Here is a 17,688-nt window from a genome sequence, read left to right as displayed (position 1 = left end):
AGTTTCGAGTGCATGCATCTTGAGGTTTAGACTTCTGGCGTTGAGTAGCATTACTCTTAGTTTCTTATCCCTTGTGATACCTATGGAGGTGGGTTTGTCTTTTGAGCCTTGCCTAAAAAGGCACTATGGGGGTAGCAAGAGCCTTTGCCAATATCCGAAAGCCCAGGGGTGACAGGTGCAAGCTGTCCCTAGCGAAGCATCGTGGCTTGTCGAGCATGTCATCCCAGGCTGACAGGCATTGGATCCCCTTTGAATGACACCAATAATTAAGCCAATTGTTGAAATTGATCATCTTGTCTTCATATTGTGGCATCATTCTTGGTGAGGGTAAGATGCTACTCAAGGTCAGGGTCATACCGGCCTGGGCCACATGCTCAGAGAGCTCCTCTATGTCTCTTTTCATGTAGTCCAGGGAGGTACGTCTCAGGTCATTCACACCAGCATGGACAATGACTGAGTCATATTTGTACTTGCCTTGGAGTGACCTGAGTGCTTGTGTTATGTGGCGGATCCTAGCACCCGACAGGCAGCTCACCGTGACCCTCTCCTTGTTCAGCCTGGTGAGCGGGACGTCAGTGTGCCTGATGATAGAGTCACCTATTACAAGTGTATCAGATGTGTTGTTTAGCCTTAAGAGCTGTGACTGTTCGGCACACTGGCTTTGTGAGCTATGTGTTGCACGTGTTTTGTTTTGGGGTAGCGGTTGCTTGGGTGTCTGCTTTGGAGGTCTCTGCTGCTTAGGCAGATTTTTATTTAGAGCCTCCGAGTATGTTTTTGTGTGTTTATGTGTTTGGTCTGCTGTCGTGGTAGGTCTATGTGAGACTGGAATTGTACTGAGTGTGGTTTCCTTCTCCTCCTGACTGGTTGCGCCAGTACTGAGTTGAGAGAGCTTAGCCTCCAGTTTGGCTATATGGATGCATCTCCCACATGTGTTGGAATTTATTGGGAGGAGGAGTGTACATGAGGCAGTTGTAACATTGCCTCAAGATTCCCAGATTCACCAGCTGGACCGGAGAGAAGATTGACAACTGACCTTTGGACATGCTAGAATAGTATTGGGAATTCCTTTATAATTGAAAAAAAGGGCCAATGGGGAACAAGGTACTCAAGAGGACTTTGTGAGAGTGTAGTGCTTTTAATTTTTTAGTGCTGACTTATATAATTGCTTTAGTGAGCAAGTGCCAGGTAACTTAAATGCAATGTGTTACAGGTAACTTAAATGCAAAAATGACAAACAGTAACTTTCTTTTAAGTGAAACAAGGAAATGAGTACAGTAAGCAATGCAGATATCACTAGGGATCCACAGAAGCGCTGAAAAGCCGCGTTTTAGGTGGTATTAGCGTTTCAGGGAAATAACAAGCAAACAAACAACACGCATACAAACAGAGCTAGATTCAGCAGGCCTGGATCTAGTCTATGCTACAGCAAACAAGGTGTACCAATTTCACTAAGAAACAGTTGAAATATGCAGGCACTATAAGCCTTTAACCAGAAATTCCCAGCTCAGAAGGGCAGAGTCCAGCCTCTCCTCCCACAAGAGTAAACTTCATGAGGTGAATGTGTATGCACATGTATATATCATTGTCATCATCAACCTCCTTTTTCATACTTGTCTCCATGGGGTAGGGGTATCTTGTCAACTGTTGCCGTCTCTCTCACTGTTCGTTGCCACTCTCCTGCCTTCTTCAACACTCATGTCGCAGGTTTTCTCTCACACAATCCATCCACCTCTTTGTTTGTGTTTACGTGTATATATATATATATATATATATATATATATGGGATCCATACTGTCTACCGAATGACTGTTTCACCGAAAGTGAAACTGCCGAGCACACTTTCGCGAAAGCGTGCTTAAAAAAAAAAAAAGAGAGAAAAACGTGGGGAAATGGATGTTGCTGACATCGTAGCACATCGGGGATAAGGGAGTATTCCCTTTCTCCCATTGTAGTACAATTTCGGAGTGATAATATAAAAGTAGGGGGGTGTGAGGGTGCAGGAGGGCTTGCCCCCCTGCGTAAACGTGAGCTCTTTGTTTGTTTTTTTTTTAATTTTGTTATTTATTATTTTTTTTTGCACACTTTAGTGAAGGTGCTTTTTCAGTGAAAAGTACTTTCACTAAAGTGTGTTCGGCGGTTCTAGTTTTGGTGTTTTGGGCATTTGGTAAATAGTCCTAGACCCATATATATATATATATATATATATATATATATATATATATATATATATATATATATATAGATGTGCTACTTCACATGAGTTGGGGAAGAAGGGAGACCTACACCTGGCAAGCAGGGCAGCCCTGCACAGGAAGGGGACCCCCAGTACTGCTCATGTGTCTAAAGGAATCCATGGTGGGCAGCACAGACTGCCCCAACAGAATCTGCCAGTGGCAGGGGAAGCCACAGTCCAGGTACACGTCCGGGAGCTAGGGTTAAATGTTTTGAATGCAACCAGTGGGGCCATGTGGCATACAGTTGTCCACAGAGGCAAGGTGGGGAACAAAAGGTGAGGGAGCCAGTAAGTGGGAAAGACAAAATGCCAATAGTAGATTGTCTTGAGACAACAGGGCTACCAAACTACCATCCTGCAGATGTCCTGATAGGGAAAGATTTGATGAGGCAGTACCATGTGCTTATGCAGTTACACGGGGTCAGGCTAGGAGACAAGCATGTGGGTCTGGTAGCCTGGGGGGGAGACCCAGACAGACTGCATACTTGCAGCCAGGACTGGTGAGGTGGTTACTTCAGGGAGGGAACTATTCTGTAGCAGTGAAACTGAAGGTGAGCAACAGCTGCTTGTGGGTACTGATGGTCCCTTGGATAGAGTGACTGCAAAGGTAGAGGTGAGTAGTAGTACGCAGGAGGAGACTGGTAGAGAAGGGTGAAGGCTGCCAGCCTAGCCAGATAGAATTTTATACATAATTCTATCATTTGTAAATACGAATGTGAATCACAGGTTTGCTTCTTAAATGCAAGAATATGTTGTGAAAGGTTGAACTTAAAACAATGTTGCAACATTGCCATCTGCTGTAAAGGAAGCCAAGTCAAGCATTTCTTGTTGGTCCTTTGAAATTAAAATTATTTCATCACTGCCTTTGATGTTTACAAGTCGGCTACAGTCTGGCTAGGTGAAGGCTTCCTGCCTATTGTTCTAAGGCTAAAGTTAATGACCAGAATTTACATGTGGAATGTCCTTTATTGCTCTGGTTTCTGCCTAAGTGTAAAAGAATGTAAATGCAGTTTCTGTCAGCCTTTGAACACCAGGAAAGTGTGAAATGATGTAATGTTTTATCAGAACTGTAGTTTCAATTTAAACAGAGAATCAGAAGGCATTAAGCATTTTTGTCTTGAATATCCAACTTAGCACTGCCTTATGCTCTCTATGTAAGTAGTATGTTATAACTGTGTTTTCTCCTAGAAGTAGCTAGGAATTAGAAAGTTTAGACTGTTTTTCTGTGATATCAGAACTGTACTACTGAATTATTTTAAGTATTTTTGTGTGATCTCTGAACTTTTGACTAATACTGACTGTATAGTAGAAAGTATTGTCTTGTGGTTTTAATTATTTATTATTAAATATTTTAAAACCTTTTAACTGTGGCTGGTTTGTGTAGACATAAGTTAAGCTCTAAGAGTACATTGCATATATATATATATATATATATATATATATATATATATATATATATATATATATATATATAAGGATCCTGTACCAAGTTACTCTAATAAGCCTTGAGACTGTTTAGTCACATCTACCAATTGGATAATAATATTGCACAGTAATAATTGGACACCCTTTTAAGGGCCTTTGAGTAGCTGATAAATATTATTAGTGGGTGGTGGCAGCTGGTACTACCGTATAGTCTGGGAGAGAGGAGCACAGCTGGAGAACCTGTGCCAGCCTTCCCCAGGAGTGTCTGTGTGGTTGTATAAACTTATCTCAAAGTGCATGTGTGTGTGTGTGTGTGTGTGTGTGTGTGTGTGTGTGTGTGTGTGTCAGCTACTTGGACAGGGACACGAGGCACTGGTTGGACAGAGAGGGTGGTAGAGGTTTTAGCTTGCCCACTAGGCTGAGATCTGGACCCTATAGCTGTGCCAGTTGGGAGTCTTATTGGGGACCTGGGGAGCAAGGGAGTGACCAACCCTGGACTGACTGTGATCTCTGTGTGCTCTTAAGGGAAATTGCACTTTACTGTGTGTATTTTTTATCCTTTCCTCCTATATGAGACGCCCTCTCTGGTGTTAGTGGTGAGCATTGAGGCTCTTTGATTGCTGGGCCAGGGCACGGGCGTCAGTTTTCACTTTAAATTTTTGCACGGGCCAAGATTAATGCTAGGTGCATGGGTCGTAACATGTTGGCATGCATCATGTCAGTCAATTTGTGTCTACATTATGCATATCAGCATAAATTCTATTTGACTAAGGTAATTAAATCCACACACACACACACACACACACACACACACACACACACACACACACACACACACACACACACACACACACACATATGCATCACTTCTTTGTGTTTCAGTGGCTTTGTATTCAAATGTATTTTGTTGTGAGTAAACTCATCAAATAGAATGCATTAAGAACAGAATAAGTGGGAGACCAGTATTTTTGTGAGATAGCTGAATACCAGATATGAGGGAATTTTTCCCTTTTCTTTAGTTTTGTTTAATCTTGGAGGTGCAGTATTTAATTTAGCAGATATGTGTGGGGCAAGGGCTTGCCCCCCTTCAAAAACATCTGATCTGATGTTGTCCCCTGCATTCTTCCTCACTTGACAGGTCATGAATCTGACCCTCGGATCCAACTCGGCCAAATTTCCAAGACTTGGATCCAAGTCTCGAGCTCCTCCCTCTTTCCACAATGCACTATGCCATCCCCAGCTCCTCAGATCTCATTTGCCACCGGTGTTGGCCATAGGTTCATAGGACTGTGCTAGGCTATTGGCCCGGAGCCCTTATAAGGCTAGCCATGAATTTCACCTATGTTCCCACAAAGTCATTACCTGTTTTCCCTGTCCAACAGGGACACAGGTGAGATCCCAGGGGTATATGTTCTGTTTCCCATCCAGTTGTCCAGGTTCCTCATAGAGAGGACTAGTGAGGTACTCTGCTTGATATGGAGAGGGAGTCTGTTCCACAGATGGGAGAGTCGTTGGGACACAAATCTGTCCCACCAACAAATTCTACTAATGTCAAAGACCAGGTTGAGGCCTTGCATGCGGGTTGCACAAGTGGACTTGGACTTATGGATATGCAGCAACTCCATCAAGGCTGAGTCTGAGATGGCCTTGTATGGCCAGACACAGGTCACCTCTAAGCAGTCTGTATAGGATAGGTGTTTCAGACCCTGGATTTTCCTGGTAAGGAACGTCTGTTGTCTCTTCAGCTGCTGCTTGTGCTTGGCAAGGTACATGCTGAAGGGGGCATTGTACTCGATAGTGGGTCTGATATGGGAGGAGTACAGGGATGTTATGACCTCCTTGTTCCTGGATGAAATACCCTTACGTATGAGGTGAGCCATGTAGAAAGCCTTCTGTACAACGGAGGCAACGTGGTGGTCAAAAGTCAGGTTCCTATCAACCTAGGTGCCTAAGTCCCTCACGACTGATTGCTTGCTTAGAACGTTGTTGTTAATGAGATAATTAGTGGGGACGCCATTTTCCCCAAAGGTGATAATGATACATTTCTTGGTATTCAGTTTGAGGCCATGCTTCTGGCATCAGTCATTAGTTTGGGTAAGGCCTTTTTGGAAGATGCTCACATCACTAGGGGAATTTATGACCGTGCCCAGCTTGCAGTCATAACTTGGTCAGCCACAGACCACTGGTTTTGGCTTGCACCTCAGAAAAGTATATCCCAAACAGCAGAGGCCCCAAGACCGATCCTTGGGGTACGACGCTTGTTACGGGTGTACTACTAGAGGTGGCGTCCCCTATTTTGACTGAGTGGGTTCTGTCAGTGAGCCAGTTAGCAGCACGTCTGGTAATATACGGGTTGATGCCTAGCGGGGAGAGAGCATCTATTATGCCTGAGTGGGGAATAGTGTTGAAGGCCTTGGCTAGTCAAGGTAGGTGGTGTGCACCATCTTCCCCTCATCCATGGCTTTGGTGACTGTTTCGAAGAAGGCAACCAAGTTCAATAGGCATAATCTCCCTTTGACAAAACCAAACTGTGTGGGATCAAGTGTTTGTAGGTTGCCAGTGCCATTGTTTATAAGGTCCATGATAATGTGCTCCATGGCCTTGCAGATCAGGCTAGTTAGGCTGATGGATGTATAATTGCCTGGGTCTGTGGATGCTTCACCTTTGTGTAGAGGGATGACAGTGGCTTTCCTCCATTCTGCTGGGACGTAGTCAGTGCACTGGCTTTGGTTGAATAGGGTGCCTATTGGTGCTGAGAGCTCTTGCCTGAGTTCATGTAGGACATAACTAGGGATGTTGTCGGGTCCCATGGAGGCTGTATATTTTGCCTTTGAGAGGGCATTAATGACCTGCTCCATGGTGATGAGGGGAGGGAGGCAAGTGCCTGGGATGTCCTGGTTTACCGATGGGGGACAGAGGGGTTATGTTTTCACTGAACTTGTCTACCAGATGGTGGATTCCAAGTTTTGGGTTGTAAGAATGTTTACTTAACTCTGTACCTTTATTTACCCTGTTCTTCTAACATTCCTTGGTAGCAGTTTGTGGCTTATATGTTACCTTTATGTTCTTTTTGCCTTTCTTTTCTAATTAATGGCCTTTTTTTTTGGTACTGCCTGTCTTCTAAAGCTGTACTGTTAAGTTAACAGTCTCTTGTCTCAAGACTTGCTTATGGCTGAAAATGTAAGGTACTTAATTTTTCCCTTTTTATCTTATTTTATCATCTTGTGTAACTTTCACAGCTTATAAGATAAATATGTTTATCCTTGCAATCCCTTCCTGGTTGGCTTATTTTTTCCTTTGTTTCCCCGCTCTAGTGGCACCCTTTCTCTTAATGGGTGTCACTATGGTTAAACGGTTATGCCATTGTCTAACATAAGTTATCAGTTTAAGAAAGAAGTTTGTTTCTGCAGACTGCATTGTTTATCATGATTCTTGTTCCTCCGGCATTTGCATCAACACATAGATAACTTTAAAGTTGTGGTTTTTAGATAGTTTAGTAACATTCTTGTTCTTTTAATTTTGCCACATTCCACTGGCGGTTAGGGTGGCCCTGGCTTGCTTAAGAGCACTTCCTTGTTTCATTTCCTTTGGCTGCTTAACTTTGATTGCACAGAGTTTTTCACAGTAGGTCCAGATCTCCCCCTCTTTGCCTCATGTTCTTGGTCCTTTCCTTATAAAATTTGTGGTTTTCCTGGCAACTCATTGTTGACTGAAATCATTAAAAAATAACATAAGCTTGAGTTTCAGATGTAATATCTTGCAGAAAATGCATGCTACCACAAGATATGTTACTGTAGCAGTTTTCTAAGTTTTATACCAGTGAGGGCTTGGTAAATCAAGTGAATTGTAAACAGCTCTACAACTGGTGCTTGTAACGTTGGGGACCGGTTGCTGTGTGCATCTGCTGCAATTCAACTTTAAAAAAAAAAAAAAATTCGCTCAAGCCCCCATTAAAAGAGTGAAGTGTACCAGCATATTACGAGATTTTCGGATCCAAAGTTATGAGGGTCTCTGTCAGTCCCTCAGTACCCTTGGATTTGACAGGTTAGGTCCCTTGAAGGGTTGACACTTGATTGTTTTTACTCATCGGATCCAAAGTCTTCAGATCCGACTGTATGTTTGCCACAGGATAACACCTGCAGATACTAAAGTGGCCAATATATACGATCTTTCTCCACCTCGTCCTTGGATCCTTAGACTCAGACCCGATCAAAGCCAGGTACACATGGAGAGACACACTCCCTTTGTCTAGACTCCAGCACCTTGGGGTACAATGCTTCAGTTCACATATGGTTTGTTATTAGGATCTGAGATGATCTTTGGATCCAAGCATTGATGTTTATTTATTTATTGTCATTTGTTAACCGGGCTAGTCCAACTGAGCCAAAGGCCCATTTTCAGTGGAGACCCGAGGAGAAAAGTTCCAATTACAATTACAGTCATTCAAAAAAGAAATTGCATCACAATACGCATATAGCAATAATTAATCCAACAAAATGCAGTTAACACAATTAACAGTTTTGTATGTTATTGTGAAAAAAAAAAAAAAAAAAAAAATATATATATATATATATATATATATGGATCTACTTCAGTAGATGGAACATATTACAAGTTCAAACCACATATGGCAGAAACCATATATTCAAACTTGTAATAGTTCGAACACTGAAGTAAAAAAAGAAAAAACAACAAAAAACAAAATTAAATGTCTGTAGCAGGGGGACTACGCCTCCCTGCACCCCACCCCCCTTACTTAAATATACCAACTCCGAGATCGCACTACATTGCGGAAAAGGGAAATCTTCCCGTTCCGCACTGTACGGAGATCTCCATTAAGTCCGATCGAACATTTACAAGTTCGAGCATATGGTCTCGGCCATATGAGGTTCGAACTTGTTACATGTTCGATCTACTGAAGGGGACCCATATAGACAGATATATATATATATATATATATATATATATATATATATATATATATATATATATATACATACAGTAACAACATGATAGTGTGGATGCAAAGAAAAAAAACGATATTTACTAGTAGTGGGAGCTGGTATGTATCATTAGGAAGAGGAGAAAGAAAAGAGGAAAGAGAAAGACAGTGAAAGTGAGGAAGTGGAATTAGGAAGAAGGTAAGTAGGATCCGGTTGCAGCTAGACAGGACCAGGTGTTTTGTACGTAGCGCTCAAGTGCTAGTTTGAATTGGGACTTGTGGGGATACTTCTTATATCATGAGGAAGGGAGTTCCACGAGTGAGCTGCTGAGTATTTATATAATGACTTGCCACTATTTCTTGATGGCTTGTAGATGTCCAGAAGATGTTATTCAGCTGTACGGAGCTGACATCGGGGGATATACTGTGATACAATATTTGAGATAGTGGGGTTATAAAGAACTGAGTATGTAATATGCAGTTGTGGAAGAAGTTGTTTAGGGAATTCAGGCCATTGCAAAGACTTGAGGGCAAGGCAGTGGTGGGATTTGTAGGGGAGGTTGGCAGCAAATTTAGCTATTTTATTTTAGGTTTGTTCTAATTTACTGAGAAGAGAAGACTGGAAGTTAGTAAGGATTGGGGCTGCATATAGATGTCAGGGTAAGAGGAGAGATATGGCTACAGAGAGTTTTGAAGAGGGAGAAAGAAATTTATGATTTTGGTAGAGGAGGCCAAGTTTTTGGTGTTTACTTTTTTTTTTTATACATTGATATGTATATCAAATTTTAGTTCATCATCGATGGTGACATCAAGTAATTTAATATGTGGTTCAGGTCTGATAGTGGTATGTTAAGGGAGGTAGAAACTCCAAAGACCAACAAACTAAGTGAAAACAAGTAAACAGCAACCAAAGATGACAGTCCCACACATGTTTATTAAGCACTTTTTGTTCAGTCAGACAACCTGAGCTTCTATAGATAAAAAGTAACTAAAGACAACACATTTAAAAATCTTTCATCACTCATCATGTGTTCTAGTCCAGCCCAGTGAAATAAAAAGCATACTTACTCCTCCCCCTCCCCTTTCTTAAAATGTACTTATATTTATGCATAATTAAATAGTTAATGAATTTACTGTTGATATTGCATACAAATATGCAGAAATAAAATATAAAAAAATTAGTTGATATAAAACTTGAAGATATTATTATCTAGCAAGACTTTTGCGTTTTAATAAAAATAATATAGAACATGCATCATTTATGCCAGTGTAACAGTAAGCATTCAGGCATATTTGCCAAGACCATTCCAATTCCTCTAGTTTCAAAGAACAGGGGCCCCTCTACTATCAGGACAATTTGGTCAATAACTCAAAATTTAAAGAAATGATCTTTTTCTACTGAAACATGTTTTGTAAGTGCGTTCTTCATCTTGCCCTTACTGATGGAGTAAATGTGTTCATACCCTCATTCTTTAAATTTTCTCTCCATCTTACCTTTATAGTAGACGGGGCAACATTGGCACTTGGCTAAATAAACTACCATTTTCGAGTTACAGTTGTATCTCTTATTTGTTTTAAATGTAAATAGAACTTTTTATTCTACTAGACATCCTGGAATGTTTAAATGCGAGATGTGTGCATATTGCAAAGTTATGGACTTGGGCAGAGCATTTAGTGTTAAGGGTGTTACATTTAAAACAAATAAGACATACAACTGTAACTTGAAAATGGTAGTTTATTTAGCCAAGTGCCAAGTACCAAATATATGCTACATCAGCTTGATGTTCATAGATATCTGTGTTTTTACCTTCACAGTACAAAAGTACAGGAGGACTAACCAGTTATTTATATCCTTTCACTTTAACTGTTTAGGTCAAACAGTTTCTGATATTACTTTGGCTAAGTGGTTTACTGGCTGTATTTCACTGGTTTTGTCTCAGGAAGTTTTGGGAATTTTTTCTTCCTCCTAGAGCCCACTCTAAAAAGGTTATGGCTACCTCATCTGTTATTTCGTTCTGAGCTTCAGTTGATGATATTTGTGTTGCAGCCTCTTGGACAAAGACTCATACCTTTTTCGCATATTACCATTTGGACACTGTCTCCAGAAGTAGGGCTTCCTTTGTCCGGCAGTGCTGCAGTGTAGTCCTCCTTGTTGGCCACCCAGATGTTATGTAACTGGGGTTTCTGACCTATCAGTGAGGAAGAATGAAGTGGACAACTTCAGATTTAGAAGTTGTGTACTTACCATAACTTGGCATCTGTGTTGTCCACTTCATTCTTCCCCACCTTCCCTCCCAGCCATCTCCTGGCTTTGTCACTTTTACAAAGATCTTTGGATGATCTTGGAAACCTCAGGTTTCAGTTTTGAGCCTCAACTTTTCTTGTATTTGTCTTTTCTCAATAACTATGTAGGCAATAGGGCAGCAACCTCAATCTGTTGAGCTGGGGATGGTGTAATGCATTATGGGAAGAGGGAGGCACTCGAAAATTGGATCCAAGTCTAGGAAATGTGGCCGAGTCAGATCCGTGACCCATCAATGAGGAGGAATGAAGTGGACAACATAAATGGCAAGTTATGGTAAGTACATAACTTCTAATTTTACTGATTTTTTTTTTATGTTTTCGGAAAGTCAGTTTGTTCAAACAGTTTAAACAAACTGACTTTGGTAATGTTGTTTTATCACTCATTATGTACCCTTATGCAAGAACATTACTGAAGCGTCTTTGGTCAACATCTGTTTAGTCGACAAAGTTTAGCAGACGTGTGAGACTGCACAATGTTTGGGGTTGGGAGAAATGCCCTTTCCCCACATTGTGTGTTCTCAGAGTTCATATATATATATATATATATATATATATATATATATCTATATCTATATCTATATATACATATATATCTATATCTATATCTATATATATATATATCTGTCTATATATATATATATACACACACATATATATATATATATATATATATATATATATATATATATATATATATATATATATTTATTTATGTGGTGTTTTCTGCTGTTTTTTAAACTTTTGCATGCATCAAGATTTTTGCCTGGCACATACGTAGTAGCATGTTGACGTTTGAAAGTGGACCTTTTGTGGTCAACATATTTGGATCATTTGCTCATTAACAGTATGTAGATATATGGCTTCCCCTTCAGATTGTCAAATGGCCATAATGTCAAACCGCATATGGCTGAGAGGAAAACATTGTTTATTCAACATCAGACCGTTTGCATGGAGATCGCCATAGGAAAAAATTCCCATTCACTTCAATGTAAGTGCGATCTCAGAGTTGGTATATTGAAGCAGCAGGGGGGTGTGGCAGGTGCAGGGGGTGTATTATTATTATTATTATTATTATTATTTCAGGTTCGATGTGAAGAAATTATGTTTTTTCACTGCCATATGCGTGTCGACGTTATGGCCGTTCAACTGTCTGAAGTACACCCATATGTATATATAAAATACAGGGCAGGTATCCAAAAACATAAAAAAAAACCCAGAAGTCCAACACCTGATGTACAACAGTTTATTGAGGAAACAACACAGATAAAAAGGCAAAGCTTTCGAATATACAACTTTTTCTCATGCATGAGATTGTAGTACATTGGGGATTCGGAATTTGCCCTTCCCCCACTGTAGTGTGATCTCTGAGTATAAATAGCAGGGAGTGTGGGGTGCTCTTTAGTGTAGGGCTTGCCCCCTGCAAAAAATGTTTTTTGTAATTTCTTTTGTTTTGTTTTATATTCGAGTAATTGATTTTCAGACAATTTTAATTAGTATGTACTTGATGTTTAGTGTTTCAAGGACTTGTAGTAGACTCGTAGCTATTTATCAAAGTAATATATAATCTGATGTTGTTAATCTTCATTCCATTCATCACTGATGGGGTTTAGATCCGAGCCCTCGGAACCGAGTCGGCGTTTTTACCAAGCTCGCACCAGCCCAAAACTCTTGAGCTAAGCTTCTACCCAGAATGCCCTTCTCCCTGTTATCTCAGATCTCGTTTGCCGCATAGCCATAAAGCCGTGGCGCTCTCAGCTAAGTGGAACTTTATTTGATATTCTATGTGGATAACTTTTGATACTTTCTATTTTAGTGAGCGATTAGTATCTCGTGTGTTTTTCTTTTGTCAGACCTTGATCTTTCTTCTCTGCTCTACCCATTGTTATTGTTGGTAAACTTTCAAGTACCATTGTTGATACGGCCTTTCCCCCTTAGACTTGTGGTATTCCTTCAATACCATAGCTGGTATTTTCCTTCCTTTTCTAGCCTGTTAGTGTTTTTTCAGTAAGGTGTTTCTGTTTTTACTTACACATATTGCTGTAGTGATACAACTGTGTGGCTTTTTTGAACTGTGTTTGACTTATTACTTCTGACTGGTTATACTGTTTGCCTGTGGTGTCTCTCTGTCAAGATGTCTGATAAGAAAGGTACTTCAGGGTTTAAACATTGTGCTTCATGTAATGGCAGGTTACCTAATAGGAATTCTCAAGATGATTGTGTATACTGTTTGGGGGTGCCCCATCTTTCGGTGCAGCCCCCTTGTGACATTTGTCAGAATTTCAGTCAACACACTCTTAATGAGTGCAAAAATAAACTGATACTGAAAGGGTTACTTAAGTCCCCCTTTTCAGAGGCCATTTCTGCAATGGAGGTCTCAACCCCTCCTATGAAAGAGAAAAAGAGGTCCCACTCGCTTCCCCCCTCACCATCCGGTGATCAGGGTAAGCCTGTGAAATCAAAGGTTCCAAAGTTGTCCTCTGAGCATAAACCTGCCTTTAAGGCTCCGTCTGTCCTTGTCTCCGAGCATCTCGAAACGTGCGATACCAGTGGCAGCTTCTGCACCAATCCTGCCTCTGGCACCGATGATAGACCTCACTACGCCTACTACGACTTCGGCATCTGTGGCCAACTACGCTCAGTGCACACCTTCAATACCTTCGTCAATTATGATTTTGGAACCAACCATTTCAGCTCCGAGTGCCACTTCGGCACCAAGCGTTTTGCCACCCAAGTTGGATTTGACCCCATTATTCCCGGTCTCGAAACTTGAGACTTCGGTGCAGGCAGACCTTACACCACGGACCTGATACTCCCCTTCCGTAGATCCGTTTCTGGGCCAGATGTATAGCACGTTCATTGACTGACCTGACTGTCCGTCCGGAGTATCCACTAGATCCACCAGGAGCCTGTCAGAACACAACGTGGTGTGTCTTGTGGACCAGCTGTTGTCAGCCAGGAGGATACCCACACTTTCTAAGACCCATCCGCCTACAGGACTTGGGTTGGTTTCTCCACGGACTCCTCCTTACACTCCTTGGACCATTTCAGTTTTGAAGCCTTCTGCTCTGACGTCCTTCTCGGAACCCATCACCTCGGCACCTATAGTGGACCTCACTCAGGCTCCGGCTTTGCCCCTTTGGTCTTTAGTTCCTGCAGAACCGGTCCTTCCTCAACCTGGGGATTGGGGGGCATGTGCCTTGGCTCAGGGCATGGAGCCTTGTTTGTCTTCGGTCCCGTCCTCGGTGCCGATAGCCACGTCTGCACCGATCCTGCTTGAGCCTCCATCCGTGGTGGTGGGTTTGTCGGAGCTGGATGTGACCCCGGTCCTGAGGCTGTCTTGTCTGCACCGATCCTGCTTGAGCCTCCATCCGTGGTGGTGGGTTTGTCGGAGCTGGATGTGACCCCGGTCCTGAGGCTGTCTTTCTCAGTTCTGGTCTCCCATCCCTCTTCGGGCGGACCTGCTTTCTCACTTCTGGAAGCACTCCTTTGACGGAACCCCAGTTTTCGCCCCTTGAGCTACAGCTGCCCACGAACCCCCCCCCCCTCAGGACACCAGGCAGAGAAGCAGCAAGACACCACTGTTCAGGGTACCTGGTCTTCCTCCTCCGAGACCTCCACTGAGGAGTCCCCTCGAAATAGGACATGCAAGAGGAAGCACATGGACTCACATGAGGAGTCTTCAAAGGAAGACATGGGTTATGATGAGGGTGAAGGTCCCCACAATCACCTCCTGATGACATCCTGAAAACTGCTAAAACAGAGAGGTGACTGGAAGCCCTCAAACCCTTCGTCTGAGGAGTCCATGTTCCTGCAGCCTTTTCGTGCCCAGCCTTCTACCCCTTGGGTAACCCCACCTGCTGATGAGCTCATGCAGCGCGCTTGGAAGAACCCTGATTCCATTGAGGTGATCCCTCAGAGACCTAATAAAATTCTTTCCCTTCCCGAGGAGAACTTGCATTGGTCCAGAGGGTTACCAGTCGATGCTGTGGTGGTGGCGGCAGCCACGAAAAAGGACTTGGCTGAGGAAAGTCTCGCTGTCCACCCACCCAACAGGGAGTCCCGGGCAGTGGACAGACTTGGGAAGCGAGTTTTTGCATCAGGGACCTTTGCTATATGGTCACTTAACTATTTGGCGCATTTTACGAGGCTCCAGAGGGACTTGATGTTGAACTCTCTGGGACACTCGCAGAACAGTTGTCTGATGAGGTCAGGGAAAAGTTGCCTTGCAGTTCGCAACCCTGGAATCTGTCTCCAACTCATCCATGAGGTTGCTTTCACGTGCGACCGAAGGGCCGGCTAGAGCAGCGGGTTCAGGCATTGTCATGAGGAGTCATGCCTGGATGCACATTTGTGACCTCGAAGGCCTTTTCAAGTCTTCCTTTTTGAATGCTCTCTCTGACAAAAATTTTGGGAATAACCATCCATTGGGAGAAAGCAAACCTTACTCACACACAACAAATAGAGTTCATTGGAGCAGTGTTCAGTACCCGGTTTTGTCTAGTGTCACTCCCAAATTACAGACTCCAGTGATTGAGGCTCCAGCTCTGAGTGATACTCTGTCAAACAAAAGTTTCAGCGAGAGAAGTTCTTCAGGCCCTAGTATCCATGGCAGCTTCAGTTAACAATAGTGCCCCTAATGAAGCTACACATGTGAATCTTACAATGGCTCCTTCTTTGTCAGTGGTTTTCAAACTATCACCCCCTCAGTTACAGAATCGAACTAACCAACTCCTGCAAGCAGGACCTCCTTTGGTGGATGAGGCCAGATGCAGGAGTTGCCCATTTCAATACCCTCAGCCCAAGGCCATTGTGACCACGGATGCTTCCCTGATCAGGTGTGGGGGGCCATTTCCAGGGAAAGACAGTCCACCTCAGAGGCCCACCTGCATATCACCGTTCTGGAATGGAGAGTGGTGCTGTTAGTGTTGCAGACTTTTCATTCATTTCTCCCTTCTGGGACAGTTGCAGTTCAGTCAGACAACATGTCAGTGGTCTGGTATATCAACAAGCAAGGAGGAACCAAGTCCTATCCCCTGTGTTGAGAGGCTATGAGAATTTGGCAATGGGCGATAACTTCCAACCGCTTTCTGATAGCAATGCATATCCCGGGGAGCACCAACGTAATTGCGAACAAACTGAGCAGATGCATCCTCATGCCTCACGAGTGGTCCCTCAATCCCAAGGTGGCGACAGAAATCTTCAGTCACTGGGCCCAACCGTGCTGTGATCTTTTCGCCTCCCCTTCGAACAACAAATACAGCAGCTATTTTGCCCTGTTTCAAAAAGAAGCTTGTTGAGACACAACACGACAATAAGAAGCTGACCTTTTATTAAGAAGAAAATAAAAACTGTCAAAAAATAAAAGAAACGTTTCAGTAAGCACTTTCACATTTCAACTGAATGATTCATCAGACTGTTCAAACAACACAAAATTAATTCCCTTTAAATACCTCTTCTATCTTATTATTGAACCAATCACATTAATCCCTCATGAATAATGAAATGCAACAGTATAACATGAAGCTCTATGTGTAATATCACCCCTATCTGTTACTTTTTCATCACTTTTTAAAAACTACTGTCTAATAAAATGTCCCTTGGTGAATATGACAACATTAAATGCATGAATACATAAATATATACCATATATAGAGATATATAAAATATATGTATATACTTTGTGGTAGCAAATGAAAAATGTAAAAACGTATATACAGAAATATATATAGAAAACGTATGTATATATATGTGAAATATATAAAATCTGAATATAAAACTTCTTATAAAACTTTATATAAATACAAATTTAAGAGACAAACTCTGTGACACAGACTATTAAGAAACATTCTATCTAACTTATGTCATACTTAAGTGCTGAATAACTTTATAATAATATCAGCTTAACTAATAAGTTAATATCTAAAACTATTTATCAATGTACATATAACACATGAAATCAATAAATATACGAGGTCACTCCTCAAAGTGGATGGATAACAGCATCCTATATTAAAGGCCTCTCTAAAAAACTTTAATGCTTAAAGTCTCTAGCAGCCAAGAAGGGTTACAAAGAAACCCTATCATTAAGCCCTGAGCCCCTATCTGCCTGTAGTCTCTTAATCCATCTAGTTTCTCTTTGCTCCATATAATTCTTGTGATTATCTAGCTTAATATTTTTATATATCAACTCATTGGCTATAAACTTAAAACTATGTGTTGTACCTTTGTTCAGAATGTGTTTAGCCAAGGCATTACTATTGTCTTCCTTATTTATGGCATATATATGTTCCTTTACTCATTCCCTTAACTTCCTGTTAGTCATGCCTACGTAGAAAGATCCACATTTTGTACAAACAGCTAGGTAAATCAAATCCCATGTCTTACAATCTGCATATAAACTGAAATCATATTCTTGCCCTGTATCGGGGTAAATGAACTTATTGTTGTTCAACATGTAGCAGCATTGATTACATCTTCTACATGCATAAGTTCCTTTCCTATCGGACTCAACATGTTTTTTCTCATTTTTCTCATAACATAATAAACGTTTCAGTGATTTTGTATTCTTATAAGTAAATTTGGGAGTGTCTCCTACTACTTCATTTAACTTCTCATCTATGGTTAGAATATTCCAGTTCTTCATAAAAATCTCTTTGATTTTCTTATTATTATTCGTAAAAGGTATCACAGGCTTACTTAACTCTATTTGATCTCTTACTCTATCATTTATGTTAAAATCATGGCCACCACCACTAATGAATGGTTTACCAGTGGAGGTCCTCCT

The 17,688-nt window shown here is 41.6% G+C and overlaps 1 protein-coding gene across 3 annotated transcripts in view; it reads left to right on the top strand.

Annotated features, from left to right (window-relative positions):
- The window catches only part of SCYL3 (SCY1 like pseudokinase 3), a 614,991-nt gene that overhangs the window by 346,157 nt on the left and 251,146 nt on the right, over positions 1-17,688 (top strand). The gene's annotated exons all lie outside the window — the stretch shown is intronic.

The sequence above is a fragment of the Protopterus annectens genome, chromosome 10.part0 (assembly GCF_019279795.1).
Source record: "Protopterus annectens isolate FY-2018-M chromosome 10.part0, PAN1.0, whole genome shotgun sequence".
In the NCBI taxonomy this organism is placed as follows: domain Eukaryota; kingdom Metazoa; phylum Chordata; order Ceratodontiformes; family Protopteridae; genus Protopterus; species Protopterus annectens.
The sequence above is the reverse complement of the archived record's forward strand: the minus strand, read 5'-3'. Positions and strand labels throughout refer to the sequence as shown.